Source organism: Microcebus murinus, chromosome 19 (assembly GCF_040939455.1).
Source record: "Microcebus murinus isolate Inina chromosome 19, M.murinus_Inina_mat1.0, whole genome shotgun sequence".
NCBI classification, from domain to species: Eukaryota; Metazoa; Chordata; class Mammalia; order Primates; family Cheirogaleidae; genus Microcebus; species Microcebus murinus.
Window position 1 is genome coordinate 25,453,505 of NC_134122.1, and position 10,796 is coordinate 25,464,300.

General features: G+C 53.6%; 1 long non-coding RNA gene across 1 annotated transcript; it reads right to left on the reverse strand.

Annotated features, from left to right (window-relative positions):
* Positions 1 to 6,623: 6,623 nt before the first annotated feature.
* LOC105868461 (uncharacterized) lies at positions 6,624 to 7,684 on the reverse strand. Its single transcript, XR_001152707.3, has 3 exons — positions 7,577 to 7,684; positions 7,290 to 7,425; positions 6,624 to 6,937 (listed from the first exon to the last, which is right to left on the reverse strand). It is a non-coding gene; the product is annotated as an uncharacterized LOC105868461 (long non-coding RNA).
* Positions 7,685 to 10,796: the final 3,112 nt, after the last annotated feature.

The window sequence follows — 10,796 nt, forward strand, 5'->3', positions numbered from 1 at the left end:
CATGAAGCCCTGTTTTCTCCTTGATCCTCAGCTGTGCCAGCACCCCCAGGCTGGCTGGGGCGGGCGGCCTGCAGCCTCGAACTCCCGGGGTCCAGCGAAGCTCCTGTCGCAGCCTCTCAAGTAGCTGGATCTACAAGCATGCGCCACCACACCTGGCTAATTTTTAAATTTTTTGTAGAGATGGAGTCTCGCTATGTTTCCCAGACTGGACTTGAAGCCCTCAAGTGATCCTCCTGCCTTGGCCTCCCAGAGTGCTGGGATTACAGGTGTGAGCCCCTGTGCCCTGCCCTTTCGCCCAAGTCCCCTCCCCAGGGGTGCTTGCGTCTGCTGGAACTTGGGCTGTGACACTGGCCTTGGCACATCCAGGTTTCTCCCAACAGCGGGACATCTCTCTTCTGCAGTCAGCTGTTTTCCTGCCCCCTTTACTTTGTGTGTGGGGGGTGCTATTTTAAAGAAAGTCCTGTGGGTGTTGAGATGGCGTGGGGATGAATGTGTGTGGAATCGTCCAGGTTGTACAGGCTCCCCAGCAGGTTCCGGGGGCGGGGCCGACGTTGCGTCGTCGCTGCAGGTTCCGGGCAGGAAGTGCAGCTTGGTGCTGTCACTGCTGTGAGGCAGCAGGATGGAGCCGGGAGAGCACAGGTGTTGAAACAGGTCCCCACGTCCACACATGCAGGCAGGTGACAATGACTCGAATTTCAGGGTTTGGGAAAGGCAGTTGCAGTCACCGCTCTCGCCCTTAACTTTGTAGTCCCCTGGGAGACAGACACTGGAGTCAGAGGCGCAGACGTCAGAACATTAGTTTCGTTATAAACTACACCGAACTGGAGGAAGTAGCTGGGCTGGGGCCACATGGGTGTCCCGATATTTTGCACCTGCCAGTCACAGCGCAAGTTAGAAAGCCACGGGTGTCTTCTGTTAGGAAAAGCAGACCCGACGAGACTTTCCCTGAGGGACTGGCCGCCAGGGGACAGGGTGTGCTCATGCCTTCGCCACACGGTGAGTCCAGGTGAGCAGAGGGCTAAGGGACGGGAAAATATGCCACACTCACTGGAGGGTGTGAGAATCCCTCTCTGCAACCATGAGGAACAGGAGCTCATGCCACACCTAAACTGAGCTGCATGCTGATGGCCTGAAAGCCTATTGTGTGCTCCAGTGGACTCCAGTGGGGGCAACCAGCTCCATAAGTAAAAATGCCTTTTTATAGTTCTCTTATATTTCAAATTCCCAGACCAGTGAGATTTCCGGACCAGAACTTTGTGACTTTCTGTTGCACGGATGCATTCCCTATTGAGTGCCCCCAACCCCAGAAATGGTGGAACTGCCTTGCAGGCCAGAGGCACAAAGCCTCACACCACCTGTTTGTCCAGAGAAGATAAGCGACACCCCACCACAGATCGTGCCCAGGACCCACTGAGCAACCCACTCCCCGCATCCTGCCTGTGCACAAGGCTGAAAGAAGGACCGGTATTAACCCCCAGATCATCATAGTACTAAAATCTCAGCCCTAGTGTGTGTGGGGGGACTTATCCACCATTGTGGGGTCACATGATGTATGTAGCAGCATGATCTCTTACTGTGCTTGCATGCCCTGCCCAAACATATAATGATGCTCACACTCCTCATGCATTATTCATTTCACCTCCAGGAAAACCCTGACCCCATTGGTCAGTGAGGGGGATTTGAGGCAGTCTGTTCCCCCCACCTCCCAGTTGATACATGCTCCATACTAGATCTCCTTTCTTCCTCGACAGTCCTCTTGTCTCAGTAACTGGCTTTCCGTGCAACAGAAGGAACCCCCACCCGCTTGCAGGTTTGTTAAGGGGATAGGATGTCTTTTCCCAGCAGGGGAAGAGAGCTGAAGAGCTGTGTTCCTTTAAGGTGACCATGGCTGCCCCCACTCGCCAAAGAGAGAATCCTGCCACCCTGTGGGTCAGAAGGGTGACAAGTCTCCCCATTCACTTCAGGAAGAGCCAGCTAGCTCCTCGGGGGACCATTTCCTAAAGCCTTTATAACACACTTCAGGAGAACAGCCCAGCTGTGCCAATTTGCCTTGAACAGGAAGCCTGGACCCTTTCCTCTTTGTGCCTTTGCAAACACCTGTGACATCACTCCCAGAGCACCTGGGGAGGTGAGAAACAGATGGCATCATCCCTGAGCACAGCAGTCTGAGGTGTGCTGCAGCTGGCCCCCGCTTCCCGGGGAGAGCCGATTCTTCCTAAGGATTCTGTGAGCCAATTCACATCACATCGGTAGCTTTAAATGGGCCACGGTGGGATTAGTTAGTTACATTGTAGAAATTGGCAAATGCTTCAAACCAGGGTTTTTTGTTTCTTCAAAGAGGCAGCTGTTGACATTTACCGTTTTGCACCACCGCCCACTACTTTCCCCCGGCTATACCAGGCTCAGGTACCACCTCGACCCACAGAAAGCAGTTTCCCTGCTGCTGACCAAACCCCAAACCTGCTTCCCCCTTCCACCTGCAAGAACACACACAGAGTGTGTGTGTGTGTGTGTGTGGTGTCTTCCTCTCACAAGTTAGGGTTATTTCTCTTGCAGTAAGAGCCTAGGCAGATTTCTTCCCAACCATAAAGAATAAAAGCTGTCATCCAGACAAAAGAGATTGCAAATCAATTATCGATTGCAAATCAAAATCATCGATTAGCATTGACACTAGTGACTTGCTTTTCTGTCCTGGAGGGAAGCCCAGGGGCCTAACCTCTGCGGTAAGTGGGTTGTGAATTCTTTTCTGCAAGCGGGCTCCATTCTGGAGTGAGGTGTCACGGCTGGACCATATACCACAAATGAAACCTCTTGAGATGCATCTGTCAGCAAATCTGAGTCTTGCAACAGCTCAAAACCAGACTAGAAGAATCTGCCATGGGTCATTTTCTTCCTTGCTCTATATGAAGTTCATATTACATGAACAAAACGTGATGATGTCTATCTCAACTGACCTAGCATTCAAGTTCTACAACCCGTGAAAGCTCATTAACATCTTCAAGTCCTGGATCCTGTTCTGTGTGGGCAGCTCCCTATGGCTGAGCTTAATTTACTTAATTAAGCCACAATCCCCACAATTGAGATGGTGGATTTATTTTGCTAATATGCTGTTTAGGATTTTTGCACCTATGTTTATGATAGATACTGAACTGAAAATTTTCCTTTCTTAAATTTTACTTTTCAGGTCTTAGCAACAAGGCTATTTTGGCTTCCTAACACAAGTTTACTGTTCTCTATGTAGGACACCCAGAAATATTTTCCTAAAGAGTTTAGAAGAATTTACTAATGCGGTCATCTGAGCACATCGATTTCTTGGTGGGAAGATTTTAAACTGCAGATTCAATTTCTTGTGACAGTTTCAGTAAGTTGTGTTTTTGAGAAAGTTGTCCATTTTATCTAAATTTACAAATTCATGGAATGTTAACATTATCTTCTTATAAGCTCTACAACAATGTCTCGCTTTTTCCCATTCCTAAGGGACTGCGGTGAGGACAGAGCTGGCGTTCCAAGTGGTGGAACAGAATGAGCAAAGCTCCAGCACAGAGGCTGGAGCAGCGGCTGGCCCTGCCTGTCTGTCTGGAGGTTTAGGCACATATCGAGAATGCAGAGCGTCCCAGTGCCAGGTCCTGCTGACACTTGATGGGTGTTCACCTGTTGGCAGAAGTAGCTGCCATCTGCTGGGGCCCTTCTATCAGCCTGGGATCACAGAGGCAACCAAAGAGCAACCTGAGTCACGTGGTGACCTGAAGCCAAGGGACAGGTGGCCATCACATCTCCTACAAAACACATCCTCCCCTCTGCACCATTCTGGCCTCCCTTCTTGTGCCTGGTATCTTTCTTACGCCTGCTCACCCCAGCCTGGGCACAGGCTGCTCCCCCGCCCCTGCCCCTGCCGTCTGCACAGCCCCACCCTCTCTGGCCTCCAGTTCAGGGCCCCCTCTTTTCTTGAGGTCCCCGCGTCGCCTGTGCTCCACCACCAAGCCTGCTGAAGGAGACATCCCTTGGGCCAGCACCTCTGGCTTGGCTCAAGCCAGGACCCCTTGGGCTGGAGGCAGAGCTGCATGTGCCCGGCCTGCCACGGAGTTCGCACCCCACCCCTCATGGCTTAGGGTGGGACCGTGGCCCCAGGACAGAGAACAGAACCCGAGGAGGAGACGTCATCCCTTTAACTTCAAAACCTTGTTTTAACTAACAGCGGTTTACCTAGGCATCCTGCAGCACCGCGGGAAACGTGCCCATCCCTGCCCCGGAGGGTGTAGAGGCATTTCGAAAAGTGATCACTGTAGTGCCCACGCTGCTAGGCTCTGTAATGACCTCTACACGCTTATAGGCAGAAAACAGCCAGTCCTGGGTTCACAGCTAAAACCCTCAAACACCCAAACCCCATTTCTGGAAATTATTGGCCAGGCATTTCATTACAACAGAAAACAAGTCAGCCCCAGACCTGTGAGGAAGCTCTGGGGTGTGCACGTCCCGGTGAGGGGGGCCCTGCTCCGCCCACGCAGGGTTGCAATTTCTTCCTACTCTGGTTTTGGGGTCTCTCTCTCTCTAAAGAGTGGCTGGAAACTAGTCCCAACAGGGCTCCAGGGGAGGCAGCTGTGGGTGGTGACTGTACCTTTCATGGGAGGCTTCCTTGTCCCAGCAGGTGGCCCGATGTCTCAGTGTCTGACCCATGACGGAATGGCCCTCTTGTGGGACGCTTGTTTACACTGGATGCCCTGTGGCTCTTGCCCAGTTTGTGCCTTCCTAGACAGCCACTGCCCTGGCCAGAAGTCAGGTTGGGGCATGCGAGGGACATGAGGCCTGGAGGAGGTGGCACAGCAAAGCGCATGAAATGACAGAGGCCTTACTACTCGCGGACCCAGAGGTAGATGGAGCCCGCAGTTTGCCTTTATTAAAGGCCCCGGGCTGTCCTCAGGTGCGGGTGTGGACTGGCGGGTTTACAGAAAGCAGGTGTGAAGGAAACTGATTTATGAGACTCTGGTGTTGACCGTCAGGTTTTCAGCGTGGTCAGAGGCTGTGGGGTGAAAACTTGTGCCACAACCACCCACATGGGGAGGGGACATTTTAACAAAGCCGAAGGTGACTGGGTTCCAAACACAAGTCAGGCCTAACAGTGGATGCAGAGGTGGCTACTATATGGAGCAAACTCGTGACACCAGAAGACACCAGGCCTTGAGGCAGGGCGCCCTAAATCCAATCCCTCCTCTGGCACTCTGGTGGGCCAGGGAGGCCTGGCCAGCCCCACAGGGTGGGCATTCAACAGAGGAGAGCAGGGGCCCTGGGAGCAGGGAGACAGGCAGTCACGTCCTCCCATGATGGCGGGCGGGGGAGGGTCGGGTGCCGCCACCCACCCATCTTTCCCCACAGTGCAGAGGCGGCTTGTCCCATGTTTCCACAGAGACTGAGGGGACTGGGGGTGGGGCACAGGGTCCCACTGGGTTGGGGGGGCAGAGTGCGCAACTGGTATTGCACGAACAGCTTCATTGCGATATGACTGATACACAATACACTGCACCTGTGTAAGTGTGCCGTTTCTGAGATCTTGTGAACTCTGAGATCTACCTGCACCTGTGACACTATAACCACAATCAAGACAATGGACCAATCCACTTCCAAAGCTCCCCTGTGCCCTTGTGTAACCCCCCCACTTTCCTCACGCCCCTCACAGGCAACCTGATCTGCTGTCAATGTAGATTCATTTTGCCTTCTCTAGAATTTCCTAAAAGATGGAATCACGTATAATGTTTTTTATTTGGTTTCTTTTGCTCAGGAAGTTTTTGAGGTCCATTCATGTTCCATGTGTCAGCAATTCTTTCCTTTCTACTGCTGATTAATATCCATCATAAGGATTTATTACAATTCATCCATTCACCTGTCGATATTTGGGTTGTTTCTCAGTTTTGACAATTACAAATAAAGCTGCTATGAGCATCCGTGCACAAGTGTTTGTGGGGACATGTGCTTTCATCTCTCTGGGTTAAGTGCCTGGGTGTGGAATGGCTGGTGGTGCAGCAGGTGAGTGTTTCACATTTTAAGACACCACCAGGGCTGGTATATTTCAGTCTGAAGTAGCAGGGGCTACCCCAGTGTATGATGGCTCAGAGGGCCGGTGTCAGGAGGCTCAGTGTGGGACAGTCTTACTGGACAAGCCGGACTAGACATTCTTGCCATGTCCAACTCGAGATGGTCCTTGGAAATCACAAGTGGCCTTGGGTAAAATCTAAGTTCCCAACCATTGGAAAGATTGGGGACCAGAAGTGGGGCAGCCACAGGCTGCAGCATCTAGAGATGACAGGATCAGGGACTGGGTGCACAGATGGGGCTGCAGGTGACTGTCAGACAGGGCTGGGGATGTCAGGTGGAGACTGGGGGATAGAGTAGCTTTGTCAGAAGACAGTGACAATATCCGAATGGGAACACCGGCCTAGTGCTGCCTCCAGATGTCAGGTTAGGCCTGGTAGACCAGGCCTTGGGGCCCCTCCCCCCAAAACCAGCACTGATAACTAAGAAAGAATTTTATTTCTTTTTTTTTTTTTTTTTTTTTTTTTTTTTTAATTTTTTTTTTTCATGGACGAGGTTCTGGGGCCCCAAGAGCGGGGCCCCGGAAGTCGCCCAAGAATTTTATTTCTAAATGGTGCTGGGGTGGGCTCTGGTGAGGGTCCATATCTGCCCCCCTCCAGTGCCTTGATGTCAACCCCCAGCCTATACAGCAGGTGATGGGCCTGGGAAGGGACAAGAGGCAGGCTGAGGAATCGGGGAGCCCCAGGGTCGCCCCGCCCGTGATCTCCGTGGATATGTCTCTAGGAGCTGCAGGTCCTCCCGGGGGTCCACGCTGCACCGCCGCCGCAGCCACCTCACGAGCCGGGAGGACAGCCCGAGCTGTGGGCCGAACTTGAGTCCGCCCACAGCTCTCCGTCTGGGCCAGCTGGGGCTCCTGGCGAAGGGGGACAGGCTGGCCTTCCCGGTGCTGGCTGGAGAGGGTGCCGCTCCCCAGCCGGGGGCCCCGGTCCGCTGCGCGGGATCAGGGCCTGGGGAGGCGCTGAAGTCCAGCCCGCAGCTGGCCCTCCGTGGAGGGAGCAGGTCCCCCCCTTCCCTGTCCACCACCGGTCTTCAAGGCCGCTCGCCCCAGCCCTGCCCATCCCTCTATTCTGTCCCTCCGTCCTGTCCTGTCCGCTAACCCCCAACTCCTGCCGCTCGTCTCCGCCTCCATCCCTTCCCCTTTCTGGGTCCCGGACTAGAGAGGTCCTCCTGCCTGCCCCGGCCCTCCCCAGAGGGGCGGTGGAAACCTTGGAGCAAACTCTGAAGGCCTTCCTGGGTGCCGGCGTCCGGGAGCGGAGCGGCCTCGGCGGTGGGGACGGGGGCGGCGGGGAGCAGCAGCAGCAGCAGGACCAGCGGGGGCCACATGGCGAGCGGGCGGAGCGGCTGGCAGGGGGCAAGCGGGCCGTCAGGGCGCCCCCCACGCCCACCCTCTCGGTCCCCTTCCTTCCATTCCCTCCCTCTGCGCGCCAGGCCCACATGTCCGTGCCCGCCCGTGATAGCCAAGCTGCCCAGGGTCAGCCCCCAGCCCGTTCACCGTCGTGCGGCTCCACAGGACTGTTAGGTAGGGACAGTTCTAGCCCGAAGCTGTCCTGTAGCTTAGACGCCCCCTCGAGCCCGAGCCACGCCCTGCGAACCCGAGCCACGCCCTACCCACTGTTAACGAATCATCCGAACCCTCTTCACAAGGGCCACGCCCCCAAGGCGGCACCACGTCCATTCCTAAGCCACGTCCCCAGAACACCCCAGAGTCTCCACCCACTGGCACGCCCCCGAGGGCAAGCCACGCCCTGGCCTGGAACATGCTTCTGGGGCCATCGGCCTTGTCCATGCGCCACTCTCCTTGAACACCTGGAGTATAGTCAAGACAGCTGTTTGTCCTGATCTACTAATTCTGTCCCCTGTGTCATTTCTGGTTCCCTATTATTTTTCTACCCATTATGGGCTGTTTTTCTGCTTCTATGCATACTTGGTACTTTTTAATTGAAAATTAGATATTGTAAACTTTATGCTGTTTAGAAGCCAGAATTTTTTTTTTAATTTCTTTAAATATTTTTGAGCTTTCGACTGGGATGCACTTAAGTTATTACGTACAAGCAGTTCGATCCTGCTTGGGCTCGCCTTTAAGCCTTCTAACCAGAGGGAGGCGCTGGCGGCGGGTGATGGGGACTTGCAGCCGGGTAGTGGCGGCCAGCGGAGCGGCGCAGAGGCAACAGCCGCTGTAGGCTGGTGGCGGCGGTGGCTTTGGTGCTTTCGACCCGGGACGGGGAGACGCTGGACCTGGCGCAGGTGGCGCTGAGGGCTTTGGGATTCGAGTGGTGCTGGAGGCGTAGGTGGCGCTGGGGACCTGCGGGAAGTGCGTGCGCCGGCGCTGGCGGGCGAGGAGAGGCCCGCCGCCTTCCTGCCTCGCGTGGAGAAGCCGGACTTGAGCCCAGAGAAGCTGCGCCTGCACGACGGGTCCCGCACCCCGCGCATCCTGCTCGCAGTCCATGGGAGAGTCTTCGACGTGACCAAGGGCAGCAAGTTCCGCGGACCCGCGCGCGGAAGGGCGAGTTGGAAGGGGAGCGGGAGGACCCCTGCAGCTCACGCACCACCCCCTTGTGGCAGGGAGGTCTCTGGGCGCCAGGCTGGCTTGCCCCCCCTGCTCGTTGCCGGGACCCTCGTGCCTTGGCTGCCGCACCTGGGCCTGCCCAGCCGTCCCATGCCAGCTGCGGGCTCCTCCAGCTTTCCGCCACCCGCCCCCAAGTCGGGGTCCCCACGGCGCGCCAGGGACCATTCTCGACATTCATCTTTCTTCTATCCCATTTCTCTTCGCAGCCTTTTCTTGCGCCCCATTGTTCAAAATCCTTACAGTTGTTGCCGGTCATTCTGGTCCTTAGCCCTTCCTGAGTTTTCCCATCTCTGGGATGAGTGGGGCAGTGGGAGGGAGGATTTCTAAAATAAGGAGCTGAAGTTTTAGGCCCTGTAGTTCACAGCTTTCTTCACTCCCCCCCCCCCCCCCACAGATCTTTCTTTCCCCCTCTCTCTACTACTCCCCATAAGGCCACGTTTAGGGACACGTAGTTCCAAGTCCCAACACTCCGTCTGTGAAGTCCGGGCATATAAACAACACCTCAGAGTCGTTTTTAAAAACCAGTTGTAGTTCGGAGATGCTTTCCACGGTTAAAAATGTTCCTGGAAAGGCTGTCACTGGAGAGGGAGTCCCCAGGAATTGGCCAAGCCTGGAAGGAGCGGTCCCTCCGGGGTCAGCCAAGCCCCAGAGGTCAAACCTGAAATATACATAATATAAAAGTCATGACTAATACACATACACTCTGTTGTGTCAAATAACACTAGTCTCCTAGTTGGGGAAAAAGGAAAATATAAGGAATAGTTAACATTGCAAAGTGTCACCCCACTAAACACTCTCCATATTCTGTTACTTGGAGCTTTGCTAATCATGACTGTAACATGTTATCTGAAGACTATTTTCCTACAGAGGTCCTGAGTATGCTCTTCTGCATTTGTAAAAGTATCTTCAGTTTGGATGCCTGACACGCCTGAAAGAGAAATGGTTTTCAGATCCTCACTGATCATCCTAGCAGCTTAACTAGTTCCAGGGCCTTCTATGATTCTAAATGCAAAGGACTTTGGATCAAAGCATTCTTTGCTTTTTTTGCGACCCAAGACCATGGCATTTATACAATCTCTGAAGGTGTCAGCAGCTGGTAAACTACCTTAAGCTCTGGTGGCACCCTCCATTAGTGACCTTTGACCTTCTGTTCTCCTAAGCTGATGAAAACATAGCCATGTTAGCTGAAATAAACATTTCTTAACTGTCCCCCCCCAAAAAAAACCCACTCCAACCCTCCAAGATTAATAACCTATATGGGATGAGGACATAGCAGAATGCAGATCTGACCAGCAAGGATATTCGTTGGGTTTTGGGGGTGGAGCTCCTATACCCAGCAGACATGTATGCCTGGTTTATTTCCTTTTTTTTTTGGCTAGTAGAATAGTAGGAAGGCGAGTATTTAAATACACATTGATATGGCGTTTTCATTTAGCAGAATTGAGGAGAAAAAAAGTAGAAGAGCTAAGCTTTCTATGCAGCCAGAGTGGCCTTTAGTCTGGAGAATCAACATCTTCTGAGTATCAGACCCAGTGCCTCCTGCAGAGATTCTCCCACTCCAGCTGTAGGAAAGGCTTTTCTTAACCTGTGTATTTCATAAGGTCTTTCCTTCCTCTTTCTTGTATTATTGTCATGGCCTCAGGCAGGTTCTGGAACCTATAGCAGATCTCTGAAGCTCTGTGCAGCTCTCTCCCGTTCAGCACTGCTCTGCGATTTCCAGCCTTCTTGGACTTCCTGCATGCTCAGCTGTCTCCTGTCAGGGAGACCACCCAGCTCTGTCTGGGTCCCCCTTCCTGGCAATGAGGCCTGACGTGTTTCACCAGACAGTAACCTAGGCAATCACAGGGGTCACCGTCTCTCTCAGCAGTCACTGTCCTGCACCTGCTGGCTCATGTCAGAACTCATTTTCTCCAGGAAGGTCCTGCAATCTTGACTGGAAGAAAGGCCAGTCACATTTCTATTTCCTAGTATGGCAGAGGGTCAGTCCCATTTCTGCTTCCAGCATGGGTTTATGGAGAATATACGAGGCCCAGAACAGACACAGCAGCACAATCTGGGATGGATAAGCTAAACCTTCCAAGCCCTCTCCAGACAAGTATCCATAATCCGGCTACAAAGTGATCTCCCAACCCCTTTTTAAAACTCA